Raw genomic sequence first — 18,233 nt, forward strand, 5'->3', positions numbered from 1 at the left:
TGTCCTTACTATATTGGTGTTTTAGTATAAATCCTTCAGCACATTTATAAGACGTATAATGCTGTTTTGAAGTTCTTGCCTGATTCTACCATTTCTATCATTTCCGACTCATTCTCCTACTTCTTATGGGTCATAATTTGCTAATTATTTGAATGTCTAGTATTTTTTAATTGGACGCCAGACATTGCATATGTTACATTGCTGAGTGTTTAGATTTTGTTATTTTACTTTAAAAATGTTAGTTTTCTTTGGGGGCAATAATTAAGTTTTCCCGGGATTATGTTGATACTTTGGGGGTAGGGGATTATTTTAAAACTTTGTTAGGGTAGTCCTAGGATATCTTTATCTCTAGAATTAATTTAGCCCTTCTAATAAGTTTACTGATTTCTTCAAGTTTTCAATAAGTTCTTTGTACTCTGCTTGGACACAATTCAAATAACAATGTGAACTATAGGAATTGTTCACCTCATAGCTCCCAGCAGTTGTTCTTTGCATGGACTTGTAGAATTTCACCTTTCACATTTGTAGATTAATACTCCACCAAAGGTTCAGGAGGACACATTTGCAAATTTCTGGACCACTTTTTCTGTGTAGTTCCCTCTTGTCTGGTGATTTGCCCTCATTATTTCAGGCACATCCACCTGTCTGAACTCCCATCTGTCTCTTCAAATCAGCAAGATGGCCGTGTTCCGCTTGGGATTCCCCTCCTTGTTCTGTGGTCAGGACATATGTCTCCAGGCAGAAGTCACTGTCAGCTGTAGGCTCACCTCATTTGTTTCTCTCCTCTAAGCGATCACAGTCCTGTGCTGCCTGGTTTCCAGTGTTTTGAAACGATTGTTTTACATAGTTTGGCCAGTGTTCTAGTTATTTGTAGGAGGGAGATAAATCTGGTCCCAGTCACTCTAGCAGAAGTAGAAGTTGAAGTTCAGGAATATTTGAAAGCTAGAATCAGCAGTATGTCCTGATGTATCAGATGTAGTATGTGAGAATAAAAGAAGATGTCAAGTGTGTCTCCTGCATTTTTAAGCTGAGAAATGGGAAGGGTGGAGATATCCTCAACTGAGATGGGAGTCTGTGGGAGAAGAAGTTGTTGGAGGAAATCTCATTGTCAACTTGTTAATTCTGAGGTATCCATTAAGTAGTCAGATGGAGATGCTGAGTAGGCAGTTATCCGTGTATTTTCTGGCTTTTAGGAGAGAGGAGCGGCTGAGGATACCATTGGGGGTTACTCTGTGTGATCACTAGCAGATCCACTATAGATAGAAAAGGAAGGAAGTCCAATGACCAAACCCAGGCCACTCCATCAGGAAAAAGGAGTGTGGTCCTGGGAACGTGCTGACAGGAGAAGCAAGTAGGTGGGGAGAAAGTGAGCATCCTGCAGTGGGTGAGGGTCCAGGCTGGGGCTGGAGTCCCAGTGACAAGGCTGCCATGTCCTTCATGATGAGAGGCTGGGGGACTCTTCCCTCTCTTCTGTGTAGTCAATAGTGTGGGTGATGAAGAGATGGCTGACAGCATCAAAACCTTTCTCCAGGACCTTGCCAAGGGAATCAAAGTCTCCGTCTGGTCTGGGCTATTTGTACCATCTCAAAGCTAGATGCCCGAATCCAGGAAAAAAGAGAGGAACAGAGAAAGGCAAGTAGTGTCTTGGCACAGTGAAGAAAGCAGGTATAGTGCAGAATCAGAAGAATGAGCCATGTATCTTTACTGGAATTTTCCAGTGTTGTGCTTGGAATGGTAGAGTATTCTGGTATGTTCTCCACTTGTTTCATCAAGTGTTTATTCCTGAGCTTCAGTCAGTAATAGCACAACTTATGGGTGATCCATGGCTACTTGGAGATGTTTGGTCTTGGCTGGAATTCTTTCTCACATCAATTTCCAGTGTTCTTTGGGTACTCCCTGTCTGTGCTTAGCAAAGTTGCCAGTGCCATTTGGTTTCAAGATATAGTGGATCTGACATTTGAGGTATCAGGGAGGAAGCTTCCCCCATTCCCTAGTATCAGCAAAACAATTGCTCACACGCTCTTCAGCAGTTTGCTGCTGACTCTCTTCTTCATCCAGGGGATGCTGTGAGTCTCTTTCCCACCCATCTTGCTGGTCAACTGGTGAGTCTTCTGCCTATGTCCCTGTCTACTCAATAAACTGCTTTGAATATCCTAGTTTAATAAAGGAATCAAAATACACCTGTCACTGTCAGTCAGTAAGTAATTGGCCTTACTAGCTTGGATGTGGTCTGTCTTGGGTCTCCTCACAGGAATGCCGTCCCCATACATTATCAATGGCTGCCTTTTCTCTATCCTCTTTCCTTTACTCATGTCAACCCAATGCATGGCAAAGAGCCCATGCACCTCTTCTTGGTGGTCTTCTTAAGCAAAGACTCTTCCACAAGACCACCTACCTGCAGTCTGCCCTTAGCACTGATTCTCCTCAGAGCAGTTTTCTTCACTGCATTGGTCTCCCATTAACTGCAGGCTGCTGCCCACCTGCACACCCTACCCCTTACCACCTGTGTCCAGAGGGGCCAGAGGGGAGGGGTGGGATTGGAAGGACCACTGGGGCAACTCTTCTCGCAGTTCTCCTTGCCCCAATTTTCCCTGGGGCCCTCTGCATATTCCCTTCTTTCTGAAGAATTGGGGTTTTTGTCTCTGGGAAATATAAGGCACGATCTACCTGACACCCATATGTGGATTTTTAACAACCAACCCTCCCAGCCTGAAAAGGCCCCAGGATTTTCCCCAGCACTTTTCTAACATTTGCCAGCCCCTGTGTGGTGACTGATTTGATACGTTCATTTTCTCCCACTGCCATTTATGTTCCCACCTCCTCTTCCTACCCCCCATCACCACTGGATGAATGGATTTTATAATTCTGTCTGTTACATTTTATACATTTGTTATTTTTGTTGTTTTTCTCTTGTAAGGACCAAGGCAGGTGGCCCCAAGATGGGCCACTTTGGCATGAAGATTATTTTGAGTTAAAAAACAATCAAAGACAAGCAAATTCATGAAAAGCACTTTATTTCCAACTCAGCTGCCTAAAAAGAATTTAGACAGAGGGCTTGCTCAAGGAAGAGAGCTATTGATGAGGGATAGAAACAAAAAAATGTTCACCTTTAGCCGAGAAGGCTGACCTATAGCCTGCATAGCTTCAATAAGGATCAAATATGGGCTGGTGGCTACATTCTTAAAAGGTCTCATGACTGCCTGTACATCTCACTGATAGCTAATATTGAACTGAATGGTAAGCCCTAGAGAAATCTTATGAGACTAGTTTTATGAGTAGAAATTCGAAGAAGATATTTATGATCTAATACTCCCTGCACATCCCCTCCCCCTTGAGCATTAAGCACATAACGACCAGCTTCATATAGCAAAAATACAGCTCTTTCTGCCCATGGGTCCTGTCCCCATGCTACTCAAATAAACTTACAAACTTGAACCATAAAACATCTCAAGAATTCTTTCTTGGCCTTTGCGCTCCACAATCCCACAACACTATCACCATAGGTAACTACATTATGATATGAACTAGGTAGGCAGACAGGAGGAACCCAACAAGGCCTGTTTGATCGAAGTCCTCTCTGTCCCCTTGTTGCAGCCGAGGAAAGATTGGTTTACCCCTTTTTTTTTTTACATTACATTTACTCTTTTATCTTCCTATGAATCACTTTCCTTTCCTTTGAAGTCCCAAACCCCTACCCCCTTCTCTTCAGTTCAGAATCATGTACAGACCTCATTTTGCCCATCTTTGGAATTTCCTGTCTGTGTGGATTCCTCTTACACATGAAATTAAATTTGATTTTCTCCCGTTAATCTGTTTCATGTCAATTTGATTCTTAGTCCAGCTCAAAGGCCCTTAAGAGGTAGAGGAAATTCTTCCTTCCCCACACTGTGAAGCACATACATTGGATGTGGGGAGCCAAGGAGTATCTCCGTTGTTGCTGGACACTTGTAACTCAGGTTAGCTTGCTCCACTCGGGCAGGGAGGGGGGACCTGAGGAGATGGAACAGGAGGAAAAGCCTCCTTACAGAGAGATCTGCTAGATTTTGAGGAATGATTTTCTTTCTTTATTAAATTTATAAATTTTTAAATCCCAAACCTCTGATTGCTTAGTGGTTTTTTGGTTTTCGGTTTTGTTGTTGTTGTTATTGTTGACGTTGTTATTTTAAGAAACTATAGGGGTGGGATTGGGCAGATGTCCAAACAATTTTAAATGTCACAATTGAACCTGAGCTAGTCTCCCCTCCACCAAACCTCCCAAAAAGCAAGTCTGCTACTAGGTAGCAATGTAACCTTTGGTAACACACTTTATCTATGTATCTCTGTTGCTTTCTGTGTAAAATGAAGCAAGTGAACTGATAAAATCCAAGATCTCTTTCAGCTTTGAAATTCTCATCTACCTTTTCCACCTATACAGACAGTTCCAGATAGAAAACTTAAATGTTAAGAAGTTCTGAGGTTCTCCAGTAAAGTTCAACAAAGGTAATTTAAATAAATTAAAATATTGTGAAAGCAAAGAAAATCAATGGCTCTGAGATTTCAAGGTCTAGTTCACTACCTACTGGAAGAAAATTATAGCAAAAAATAAAGAAGCAAGGATTATGGCTAAAAATAGAAAAAGAGTAGGTGGCAGAATATATAATTGTATAGAAATCTGAGAAATATGCCGGCTGGCAAACGAGTTTAAAATTAAAATGTCAAAGAAAGAGTCTGAAAGGAATAATTGAAGGTCAAGAGTAAGCCAGAGAACGGAAAGCTTGCAGGAACAAAAGCTACTGAGAGCAAACCTGGACAGATTACTTAGCCTAACCCCGGAAAGGGCGGGGCAATTCCGCATCAGGCAAAGACATTTGAGAGTCACTGCGACAGGCCCCTCCCCCAGAAGATCAGCAAGAACAGCCAGCCATCAATGCTAACGGCAGAACGAACACCCGCACTAGGGGAATACAGCACATAGAATTCATAGCTTTCCCCCCACCAGGTTCTTTAGTCTTTCGAAGTTAATTTTTTTAATTTTCTTTCTTTTTTTTTTTTTTTGAGTTTTTCTTTTTCCCTTTTTCAACCAACATCTTCTCAATCCCTTTTTTAAAAATCTTTTTTATTTTTCATTTTTAGAGTCATATTCTATCCCTTAATAGTACTTAAACTTATTTTTGGTATATATATATAAGTTGTTCTCTCTTTAAAATTTTGGGATACAGTTGCTTCTAAAGGACCAAAATATACCCTAAATCTCTAGTGTATGGTTTGTTCTAGTCTCCTGCCTGATCACATTCTCTACCTTTTTTTTTTTTAATTCTCAACCAACTTCTTATCTTATCAATTCCTTTTATAAAATCTTTTATAATTTTTATCTTTACAGCCATATTCCATCCCTTCATCATATTTACCCTTATTTTTGTACATATATAAGTTTTTCTTTTTTTAAAATTTTGGGAGTCACTTTCTTCTAACAGACCAAAATATGCCCAAAATCTAGTGTGTGGCACTGATCTATGCACCAGCCTGATCATATTTGATCATATTCTTTTTTTTTTAACTTTTTCTTTTTTTTTCATCTTTTTCTTTTTTTTTCTCTTTCTTTTTTCTTTCTTTCCCTTTCTTTTCCCCCAGTTTCACGTCTCTTCTGATTTCCTTAGTGTATATTTGTCTGGGGTCGTTGTTACCCTGTTAACATTTTGCTCTCTCATCCATTTTGTCCTCTGGACAAAATGACAAGATGGAAAAAATCACCTCAAAAAAAAAGAACAAGAGGCAGTACCTACTGCCAGGGATCTAATCAATATGGACATTAGTAAGATGCTGGAACTAGAGTTCAGAATGACGATTTTAAAGATACTATTGTGGACTTGCTGCCAAGAACATTGGGGCACATATGGCCCTTCTTTTCACTACATCTGTATCTTTGGGGTAAATACCCAGGAGTACAATTGCTGGGTCATAGGGTAGCTCTATTTTTAAATTTTTGAGGAACCTCCACACTGTTTTCCAAAGTGGCTGTACCAACTTGCATTCCCACCAACAGTGTAAGAGGGTTCCCCTTTCTCCACAACCCTCCAACATTTGCTCTCCAACATTTGCTGTTTCTTTCCCTGTCCATTTTTGCCATTCTCACTGGTATAAGGTGGTATCTCAATGTGCTTTTGATTTGAATTTCCCTGATAGCTAATGATGTTAAACATTTTTTCATGTGTCTGTTAGCCATTTGTATGTCTTCTTCAGAGAAGTGTCTTTTCATATATTCTGCCCATTTTTTGACTTGATTATTTGTTTTTTGGGTGTTGAGTTTGAGAAGTTCTTTATAGATCTTGGATACCAGCCCTTTATCTGTAGTGTCATTTGCAAAATCTTCTCCCATTCTGTGGGTTGTATCTTTGTTTTGCTCTTTCCTTTCCTGGGCAGAAGCTTTTTATGTTGATGTAGTCCCAAAAGTTCATTTTTGCTTTTGTTTCCCTTGCCTTTGGAGACATGTTTTGAAAGAAGTTGCTGTGGTGGATAAGGAATAGCATGGAGGACATTAGGAGCAGGAAGGGAAAAATGAAGGGGAGGAAATCAGAGGGGGAGATGAACCATGAGAGACTATGGACTCTGGGAATCAAACTGAGGGTTTTAGAGGGGAGGGGGCTGGGGGTTGGGTGGAGCCCGGATGGGTATTAAGGAGGACACTTGTTTCACGGAGCACAGGGTGTTATACGCAAACAATGAATCATGGAACACTACATCAGAAACTAATGATGCACTGTGTGGTGACTAACATAACATAATAAAAAATTATATATAAAAAACCCTAATAATTCAAAGTTAAGAAAAAGAAATTTTATTTTGCAGTGTATTTTTATTGTCGTATTAGAATGTAGAGTTTGATGCAGATAAGAACAGTGTATTATTTACAACTTACTATTCCTCATCATAATCCAAGCTCTGGAATACTGGAAGTTCTCAGTAAATATTTGTTAAAATTGAAAAATTGATAAATGACTATATGCGTGAGATGATCCTTCTCCTGCCTGATATATATAAAAAAAGGTTAGCGAGGAAAATAATGTCGTAATTGACTAATCCTAACTACTGGTCAGTGTAATATCAGAATTGGTAAAGCAGAGCTGGAGAGTGACAGGGTCCTTAGGAGAGTCATCATCAAGTACAAATTGCAATATACCACAAGCTCCATCCCCGTTTGTATCCAAGACTCTGTGAGGTATGCTAGGAGGCACCCCAGGCAAGTAATAGCATTGAGGTCCCACAGCAGCCAAGGCAGCAACAAGGACAATTCTTAGACGTGTCCTGGGGAGGAAGGATGGAAGTAACAAGAATTAGGCAGCTCAGCTGGGTCCCAGACAAGGGGTTCAGAACTCAGTGGTTCTCATAGTTACCAGGAACTAGAGCAAACATGAGATGTCAAGTCACGGGCCCCCTCCTACTAAATGGAAAGGCACAGTGAGGTTGAGGGGGGAAATCAGAGTCTTTCAGGTACACACCTATGAGTCTACACCAGGACCCCAGATTCCAGGCCACTCTTCTGTGGAAGAAAAGCCCGTGAACTCCAAAGGCAGGTGACCCTTTCTGAATTCTGGCATTGTCACCATGTTTGTGTGAACTTGGCCAAGTTACTTAACCTCTATGAGTCTTAATTTTCTGCCTGTTAGATGAGTATCAGAATAAGAGTTCTACCTCATAGGGTTTTTGTTAGGATTAACTGAAGTAAGATATGTATATTTCACAGTAAAGAACCATTGAAAAGAGTTAGAAAATGTTCCCATGGGCTAGCTGTTGCTGTTACCATGAGCTGGTGAGGAAGACCAGTCAGGCAATGGCTATGGGATTTGGGGAGGGTGGGGGAAATGGGTGGTGGGGAAGGTGCAAGAGGGAACTAAAGAGAAGAGATAAATAGGAAATGAGAACAAAGGGGCTGAAGAGAAGAGAGGATTGAAGTCATACAGGAAAGCACAGGTTAAGAGATCTTGGTGACTTGGCTGTGAAGAAGCAACAGCCCTGTCCAAGCTGTCACAAACAGTTGAAGCATTAGTGACGGGGGGTGATCGGGTAACTGGGACAGAAAGAGGAAGCCTGCCAGGGAGAAAGGGTTTGGGAAGAAGAGGAGAGTGAGTCAGAGAAATTGGGATTTGAAACTACAATGTAGAGATGAGTCAAAGCCCCAGGTGGAGTTTGGGGATCCATCGATAAAAGCTGAGAGAGCTGAGAGGTGGTGGTGGGGTGTGTGGTGGGGACAGAGACACAGAGAAGCAGCCTCGAGAGGAAGGCCCATAAAGAGGGGGAGAACACACCAAGGAAGAGTAGAATCAGGACTCGAGAGGTGGCAACTCACAGCATGGAGGGTGGCAGAAACAAGGAAGGGACAAAAAAGCAGCCCTATCAAGCAGCTAAGTTAGCGGAGAGCCCAGATGCAACATGAGGATGTCCAGGCACTGATCACCCATGTCCATGGTGGGTGATGAGGAAAACAAAGGCAAGAGAAATGTAGCTTAAATTAAATTTCCTTACAGCTTGCAGCCCACTGATAGACACCTGAAACATGCAGAGCATGACCTGCCTCAAGCAACTCATGGCTGCCTTAGTACTTATGTTTTATTAAAGACTAAAAATAACCTTATCTTAACAGCAGCTGGCCCCTCAAGGTCCTGAAAGCCTTGCTTCCATATTCCTTAGAGACTTATGCTATCCCTAATCCCCACAAACTTAAAAGTATATAATCAGTCACTGCTCACCATCCCAGGGCAGCTCTTTCTGCTCACAGGTCCTGTCCCCATGTTATAACAAAATCACTGTTTTGCACCAAAAACATCTCAAGAATTCTTTCTTGGCCATTCACTCTTGAGCCCAAACTTCACATCACATCAGCCAGTGGAAGAAACAGCCTCACTCAGGCTTTAACTTTCCTCCTTGGTGAAAAGGGAGTTAACAACTGATCTCTGAGGGTGAAATGCTGTGTGGAGCCAGAGTGGTGGGGCAGAAACCAGGCTGTGTGGGATAATAGAGAGCTCTTTAAACAGAAGGCAGTGAGGAAACCTTGAATATTTCAGAATTTTTAAGGTGAAAGGAACTTGTATAATAGCTTCAAAGATCAGCAAGGTCAAAGGAAAGCAGTCCAGTAACCATAGGTGCAGAGTATTGACCTGGCTTCTAGTGGAAAAATAGAACAGGCTACAATAGTGGGCATAATAGAATAAAATCAGCAAAAGAATCCTATGAGGGGTGTCCTTTCTCTCAGATATTCTCTGTGAAACATTCTGGTTCTTCTGGTTCTTACAAATCGAATCAAACCCACCAAAGCCTGGAGAGGTAGGAAAGCCAGAACCATGGAGTAGCTTGCAAACAAAGGCAGTCCTTAATGGAGACTGTAAATATTCATTTAAATATCTTAGGGTTCTGATTAACTGCTTATGATGTCCTGTGGACTAACACAAAACTACCTTCTCACGTCCATATGCTATAGGAACCTTATACTTTACATAACATTAAGTTTGTTAGTCACCACTAAAGAAGTCAGTAAGCAACAGTCTCGATATATAAAGTGTGTGTGAGATTTCATATTCATGGACCTTAAGATGAAATGAAGTTTAATTGAGCAATAAAAGCCTAGAACTTCTATGGTGTGTTGGCAGTGACAAAGCTAACAGTTTCTATTACAGTGTTCTACCTTACTATAAAATTGTTCTGGGCAAAACTAACCCAAGTCTAAGGGTCCTACAATACATGAAAGCACAGTTAAAGGAAAACAGTTTAGAAAAATCTCTCAGCAGATAATGGTTCAGATTATTTAGTGGGCTTGGACCTTTAACAATGAACAGAAGATTTCTCCAAAGAAAGATTTTCTCAGAAAAAGAAGACTGCTTTTTCATGGATGATGAGGTTATTAAGAAAATGTTTTGTGTTCAAGAGTGAAAACTTAACAAAAGCCTTTTGAATTTTAGCCCAGAAAATCTGTCTGGATTTTGATTTAACATTTACCAAGTATATCTGGCATACATATCTAGACAGACATTGCCAGACAGAGCTCAATGCTGTGAGATTAGAGTTTCTGAATTTACTTCTTCCCTTAGGTCACACAGACTTTAGTTTAAGCTCAGTTTCCTTCCAAAAGGCAATAATTGGCCCTAGACAGACTCCTTACTTTGGCATAAAACAAAGACAATAGGGAGTCTTCATTTTGATATTCAGGAAAGTTTCTTGGTTACTAACCCATGCATAGTTAATAACAACTATTTTTTTGTATTGTTTGTTTATAAATCATTTCAATATAAACCATCTCATCGTCTCTGAATAATCATCCTGAGATGTACTTACTATCCTCATTTTTCAGGTGAAGAGAACATGACGGCTCGGTCGTTAAGCATCTGCCTTCAGCTTGGGTTGTGATCCCAGGGTCCTGGGTTCGAGCCCCACATTGGGCTCCCTGCTCCACAGGAAACCTGCTTCTCCCTCTCCCACTCACCCCACTTGTGTTCCCTCTCTTGCTGTGTCTCTCTCTGTCAAATAAATAAATAAAATCTAAAAAAAAAAGAAACAGAATGGAAATAAATACAATAAGTCAGTGCTATGTGATATTTTCTGTATTCTTAAGGTGATCTGGGTGGGAGATGGAATCAAATGAGTCCTAGGGACAGTGAAATTGGGAGAGGAGACAACATGAAAGGAAGAGCAGAAGACAGGCCAATAGAGACAGTGGGAACATATGAGGTTTCACAATGATTTTTCTATATGGATCCATGATCTTGTCAGGAAACAAGTGACCACCTACTCTGAATCAACAAGCATGCTATCTAATCTGAAGCTGAAAATGGAGACTATATTGGATATCTTCAGAAACTGTCGTTGTCATAGACTTGTAGTTGACCCTCCAGAGTTGAATTAAACATTGAACCAATGGACTTTTAGTTGGTTGGACCTTTAGAATTTCTTCACGATCTTCAGACTCAACAGGAATTAATATAATGAAGCATGGATCTTTTTTTACTGCCTGAGATTTTAATATGTTTAAAATTAAAACCACACTAATGTTCTAGAAGAACTGTTTGTTCTCAAAATTTAAGCACACGTTCTCTATACTAAAATGATTGTAATAAGAACCACTCCATTTTATTTGTTTATTTATTAGATAAGTCTTTTTTTGAGTACCTGGTAAGTGCAAGGCACTTTGCCAGGTTCTATGGAGAAAAATCAAGTGTTTTTAATTGTTGCTTGTTAACCCTGAAAATATAAATGGGAAGTACTGTGTAGCATAAGACTCTTAATTGAAATTATTTGAGCATTTGGATTTTCTATACCTAATATTTGATATACTCATTAAGAGAGCATAAGAATATTTAACATTCAAGCCAGAATGTTTAACATGTCAGTTCAACAAATATTTGTCACACATATTCTAAGGATTCCACATCATGCTAGTCTTTGAGGATATACAGATATGTAAGCCTCCTTTTATCATGAAGCTCATTAAGACCCAGAGCTATTAATATCAACTACACTGCAAAATTTCCTTGGTGCCTTAGAAATACAAGGACCTCTCACTGTATTCTTCAGTGTTGATTTGGGACAGGGCTTGGTATCTATTATTTTTATGCCTCATGAAGGATTCTAATATCCAGCCAATGAAAAGAATCACTGGCCTCATGGAAGTTACTTTGCTTATGACCTATTCTTTATTTTTCAAAGAATCATTTACTGCAGTTTCTCATAAAACTAGACATACACCAGCCCTATCACCAGCAATTTTACTCCTAGGTTACTCAAAATAAATAAATACATATGTCCACAAAAGGACATGTACAAGAATGTTTATGACACTTTATTAATAATAGCTCATGTGTCCAACAAAAGGAAAATGGGGGCACTCTCTGATAATACTCATACAATGAAATACAACTCACCAACTTAAAGGAATGAACTACTGATACACACAACATGAATAAATCTCAAAAAATATTACACTAAATGAAAGAGGGATTATACAAAAACCTGCATACTGAGTCATCCTATTTGTCTTCAGTTCTAGAATAGGCAACAGTAATTTATGGTGGAAAATGATCGAAACAGTGATTTCCTTGAGGGGGTTGGCAGTTGAGAAAGACCAAGAAGGAACTCTTTAAGATAACAGCAATATTCTATTTATTAATAGAGATTTAGTTACCCTGGGACATGCATTTATCAAAACTTAAAGCATGCTGTACCTCAGAAAAGAAGAAACCTCAAAAGAAAAAAAAAAACAGATCTTGAGCTCTAATTAATGGTATGTATTTTGAAGTATCTAGGGGAGGAATGTACTGATGTAGCTTACATTGATGGATGTGAAAATGAGCTAGATTGATGGATGGAGAGCAGGATGGATAGATAGATTTAAGAAAGCAAATAGAATAAAATATTAATGCAGAATCTAGGTGGTAGGCATAGGGGTGTGCACTATAAGACTGGTTCAGCTTTTTTGTATATTTGAAAATTTATATGATTAAATATTAGGAAAAATTATAAAAGCATGTCTATAGCATTTAAGGTGTCTAATGTTATTCCAAGCAATTTGTATGCATTAACTCATTCATTTGCATAAGTCTTGTGACAGAAAGAGGCTGGTTGTCCACCAAATCTACCTCTTCTCCCTGGTCACACAGCTGTTTTCTAACCAATCATGTGCTTACCTGTGGTCACATGACAGAGCTCTGGCCAGTGGACTGGGAGCAGAAGTGATGGGTACCATCACAAGACCTGGCCCATAGAAACCTTTCCCATCTGACAGTGGATGGAAACATCATAACCTTAGTACCTTAAGCTGAAGGTGAGGCCCTGACCCACTGGAGGAGCAAGGCTGGCCTATCGGAAATATCTGCCTGGAACTTCTTGTGAGCTTGAAATATATTTCTTGGTTATACAATAGAAATGTGTGGTTTTATCTACTGTAGTAGTTAGTACCACTCTAACTTGCACATAATTCTACATGATAGGTCCTAAGAGTATCCTTATTTAACACATAAGGACATAATCTAGAAGTAAGACAGCTCAGGAGCAGTCCTGGGATGCAAACTCAGGCAGATTGGTTCCAGAGTCTAGACTCCTGAGTATTAACACTATTTCTGCCTCTTTCTCTCTTGTAGGTACAAACAAAAAATTGTTTGTTTCTCCTTCACGCAACCGATATAACTCAGCGGCAGTAGATCATCTTTCAAAATACAAATTTGTATTCCCAGGAGCAGACTTTTCTTAGTAATGACTGAGTGTGCTGGTCTGCCAATTCTGCTACATGTCAGCCAGGTCTGGGGAAAGCAGGCAGAGGCAGGAAAGAAGAGGATACAAACAGCAGCACTGACCTTTGAAGATACATTATTGTCACTGTTAATCTAAATAGTTAAGAATAGGGAGGAATCCCTATCCATTGTATATAGCTTTCTAATGTCCTTTTGACCGGTGCTTCCTCTGGTCCCCCAAAATTCATATCAAAATAGGGAGGGTTGAGCTTCTCCCTTGACCTCCACCTGGCCATATCTCATCAGTAGCATAAAAGGGAGCTTATTCGCCCCAGATCAATACTTGATATAAACTTTGTGTCTTGATTTACTGAACTTCTGGTAATGAAGCAGGTGTCTACAAGACCCAAAGTGTAAAATGGAGATGCCAGAAGAGAACTTCTGATATTTTGCTAAGCTGAGTTTTGATAGGTTCACCATATTCCAAAGAAATAAATTAATGACTATAATACAGCATAGGTTCTCCACAATGCACACAGAGGCAGGAAGCAGAAAAATTTATATATAAATCTATTACTGTGGTGCTCTGGAACTTGTACTAACCATCAGCCTCCTAATTACCAGTTGCCACGCAGCTTTGAGGTACATTTAGGAAATTACTGAGGTTGCCAAATTCATATTTAAAAAGAATAACAAAGTACACAGTAATGTCAAATAGCTTTGTGAATCAACACAGAATTAAGTGAAATTCAGCCATGTCCCTTCTGTTTTCATGTTTGTTATGTTTTATCAGGTCACTGAACATGAAAATAAACCAATACAGATCATCCTTTACCTTTTTATGTTTGTTATGCTTTATCAGGTCACTGAACATGAAAATAAATCAATACAGAACATTTTGCATTACTCCAGTCAGAGGTTGCAAGCCAGCAAACAGTTTGGTACCAGGACTATTGACAATTGTTTCTGAATATTAATGGTTAAAAATCTCTGAGCATCTAGATGATCTGAAATATCTTAGGTTTCAAAACACAGTCCTCAGCTTCCTCAAAGATCTCTAGATCTTTCTCAAACTTTACTCTTTAAACTTAACCTTTATTTTTTTAATTTAATTTAATTTTGTTATGTTATGTTAGTCCCCATACAGTACATAATTACTTTTTGATGAGGTGTGCCATGATTCATTGTTTTCGAATAACACCCACCGCTCCATGCAATATGTGCCCTCCTTACTACCCATCACCAGGCTCACCCATCCCCCCACCACCCTCCCCTCTAAAACCCTCAGTTCGTTTCTCAGAGTCCATAGTCTCTCATGATTCGTCTCCCCCTCCAATCTCCCCCCTTCGTTTTTCCCTTCCTTCTCCTAATGTCCTCCATGCTATTCCTCATGTTCCACAAATAAGTGAAACCATATGATAATTGACTTTCTCTGCTTGACTTATTTCACTTAGCATAATCTCCTCCAGTCCCATCCACGTTGATGTAAAAGTTGGGTATTCATCATTTCTGATGGCTGAGTAATATTCCATTGTATATACGGACCACAGCTTCTTTATTCATTTGTCTGTTGAAGGGCATCTCGGCTCTTTCCACAGTTTGGCTATTGCAGACATTGCTGCTATGAACATTGGGGTGCATATGGCCCTTCTTTTCACTACATCTGTGTCTTTGGAGTAAATACCCAGCAGTGCAATTGCTGGGTCATAGGGTAGCTCTATTTTTAATTTTTTGAGGAACCTCCACACTGTTTTCCAAAGGGGCTGTACCAGCTTGCATTCCCACCAACAGTGTAAGAGGGTTCCCCTTTCTCCACAACCTCTCCACATTTGCTGTTTCTTGCCTTGTCCATTTTTGCCATTCTAACTGGTGTAAGGTGGTAATCTCAGTGTGGTTTTGATTTGAATTTCCCTGATGGCTAATGATGTTGAACATTTTTTCATGTATCTGTTAGCCATTTGTATGTCTTCTTCAGAGAAGTGTCTTTTCATATATTCTGCCCATTTTTTTGACTTGATTATTTGTTTTTTGGGTGTTGAGTTTGAGAAGTTCTTTATAGATCTCGGGTATCAGCCCTTTATCTGTAGTGTCATTTGCAAATATCTTCTCCCATTCTGTGGGTTGCCTCTTTGTTTTGTTGACTGTTTCCTTTCCTGTGCAGAAGCTTTTTATCTTGTTGAAGTCCCAAAAGTTCATTTCCCCCTTTTGTTTCACTTGCCTTTGGTGATGTATCTTGAAAGAAGTTGCTGTGGCTGATGTCAAAGAGGTTACTGCCTATGTTCTCCTCTAGGATTTTGATGGATTCCTGTCTCACATTGAGATCTTTCATCCATTTTGAGTTTATTTTTGTGTAGGGTGTTAGAGAATGGTCGAGTTTCATTCTTCTGTATGTAGCTGTCCAATTTTCCCAGCATCATTTATTGAAGAGACTGTTTTCTGTTGCATATTTTTTCCTGCTTTGTCGAAAATTGGTTGACCATAGAGTTGAGGGTCCATATCTGGGCTCTCTATTTTGTTCCATTGGTCTATGTCTGTTTTTGTGCCAGTACCATGCTATCTTGGTGATCACGGATTTGTAATATAGCTTGAAATCAGGCAACGTGATGCCCCAGCTTTGTTTTTCAACATTTCCTTGGCGATTTGGGGTCTTTTCTGATTCCATGCAAATTTTAGGATTGTTTGTTCCAGCACTTTGAAAAATGTCTTTGGAATATTGATCAGGATGGTGTTGAAGATATAGATTGATCTGGGCAGCATAGACATTTTTTTAAAGATTATTTATTTATTTATTTATTTGACAGAGAGAGACACAGTGAGAGAGGGAACACAAGCAAGGGGAGTGGGAGAGGGAGAAGCAGGCCTCCTGCTGAGCAGGAAGCCCGATGTAGGACTTGATCCCAGGACCCTGGGAACATGACCTGAGCTGAAGGCAGACACCCAACGACTGAGCCACCCAGGCGCCCCTCAGCATAGACATTTTAACAATGTTTATTCTCCCAATCCATGAGCATAGCATGTTTTTCCATCTTTTTGTGTCTTCTTCAATTTCTTTCATGAGTGTTCTGTAGTTCCTAGAGTATATAGATCCTTTACCTCTTTGGTTAAGTTTATTCTGAGTTATTTTATGATTTTTGGTGCTATTGTAAATGGAATTGATTCTCTAATTTCTCTTTCTACAGTTACATTGTTATTGTATAAGAAAGCAACTGAGGTAAATACCCAGTAGTGCAATTACTGGGTCGTATGGTAGCTCTATTTTCAATGTTTTGAGGAACCTCCATACTGTTTTCCAGAGTGGCTGCACCAGCTTCCATTCCCACCAACGGCGTAGGAGCTTCCTTTCTCCACATCCTCGCTAACATTTGTCATTTCCTGACATGTTAATTTTAGCCATTGTGACTGGTGTAAGGTGGTATCTCATTGAGGTTTTGATTTGGATTTCCCTGATGCCAAGCAATGTTGAGCACTTTTTCATGTGTCTGTGGGCCATTTGGAAGTCTTCTTTGGAAAAATGTCTGTTCATGTCTTCTGCCCATTTCTTGATTGGATTATTTGTTCTTTGGGTGTTGAGTTTGATAGTTTCTTTGTAGTTTTTGGATACTAACCCTTTATCTGATATGTCACTTGCAAATATCTTCTCCCATTCTGTCATGATCAGAAGGGGCACATGCACCCCAATGTTTAGGGCAGCAATGTCCACAATAGCCAAACTATGGAAAGAGCCAAGATGTCCATCAACAGATGAATGGATAAAGAAGACGCAGTAATGGAATATTATGCAGCCATCAAAAAAATGAAATCTTGCCATTTGCAATGACGTGGATGGAACTGGAAGATATTATCTTAAGCAAAATAAGTCACTCAGAGAAAAACATGTATCATGTGATCTCACTGATATGAGGAATTCTTAATCTCAGGAAAAAAACTGAGGGTTGCTGGAGTGGTGGGGGTGGGAGGGATGGGGTGGCTGGATGATAGACATTGGAGAGGATATGTGCTATGGTGAGCACTGTAAATTGTGTAAGACTGATGAATCACAGACCTGTACCTCTGAAACAAATAATACATTATATGTTTTTTGTTTTTGTTTTTTTTTTTTAAAGAAGGTAGTAGGAAGGGAAAAATGAATGGGGGGAGTTTGCAGGGGGGGATGAACCATGAGAGACTATGGACTCTTAGAAACAAACTGAGGGTTCTAGAGGGAGGAGGGTGAGAGGATGGGTTAGCCTGGTGATGGGTATTAAAGAGGGCAGGTATTGAAAGGAGCACTGGGTGTTATATGCAAACAATGAATCATGGAACACTACATCAATAAATAAATAAATAAATAAATAAATAAATAAATAAATAAATAAATAGAAAAAAAAAAGGAAAGCAACTGATTTCTGTGTATTGATTTTGTATCCTGCCACATGACTGAATTGCTGTATGAGTTCTAGTGATTTGGGGATGGAGTCTTTTGGGTTTTCCACATAAAGTATCATGTCATCTACGAATACAGAGAGTTTGACTTCTTCTTTGCCAATTTGTGTATCTTTTATTTCTTTTTGTTGTCTGATTGCTGTTGCTAAGACTTCTAGTACTATGCTGAACAATAGTGGCAAGAGTGGGCATCCCTGTCGTGTTCCTGATCTTAAGGAAAAGGCTCTCATCTTTTCCCCATTGAGGATGATATTCACTGTGGGTTTTTTCATAGATGGATTTTATGAACTTGAGGAATGTTCCCTCTATCCCTATACTCTGAAGAGTTTTAATCAGGAAAGGATGTTGTATTTTGTCAAATGCTTTTTCTGCATCAGTTGAGAGGACCATATGTTTCTTCTCTCTCCTCTTATTAATGTGTTCTATCACATTGATTGATTTGCAAATGTTGAACCACCCTTGCATCCCGGGGATAAATCCCACTTGGTTGTAGCAGATGATCCTTTTTATGTATTGTTGGATCTTATTAGCTATAATTTTGTTGAGGATTTTGGAATCCATTTTCATCAGGGATATCGGTCTGAAATTCTTTTTGATGGGGTCTTTGCCTGGTTTGGGGAT

General features: G+C 39.7%; 1 pseudogene; it reads left to right on the top strand.

Annotated features, from left to right (window-relative positions):
* Nucleotides 1–1,501: 1,501 nt before the first annotated feature.
* Nucleotides 1,502–18,233, top strand: part of LOC113926254 — a 32,919-nt pseudogene continuing 16,187 nt past the window's right edge.

The sequence above is a fragment of the Zalophus californianus genome, chromosome 4 (assembly GCF_009762305.2).
Source record: "Zalophus californianus isolate mZalCal1 chromosome 4, mZalCal1.pri.v2, whole genome shotgun sequence".
Taxonomy (NCBI): Eukaryota; Metazoa; Chordata; class Mammalia; order Carnivora; family Otariidae; genus Zalophus; species Zalophus californianus.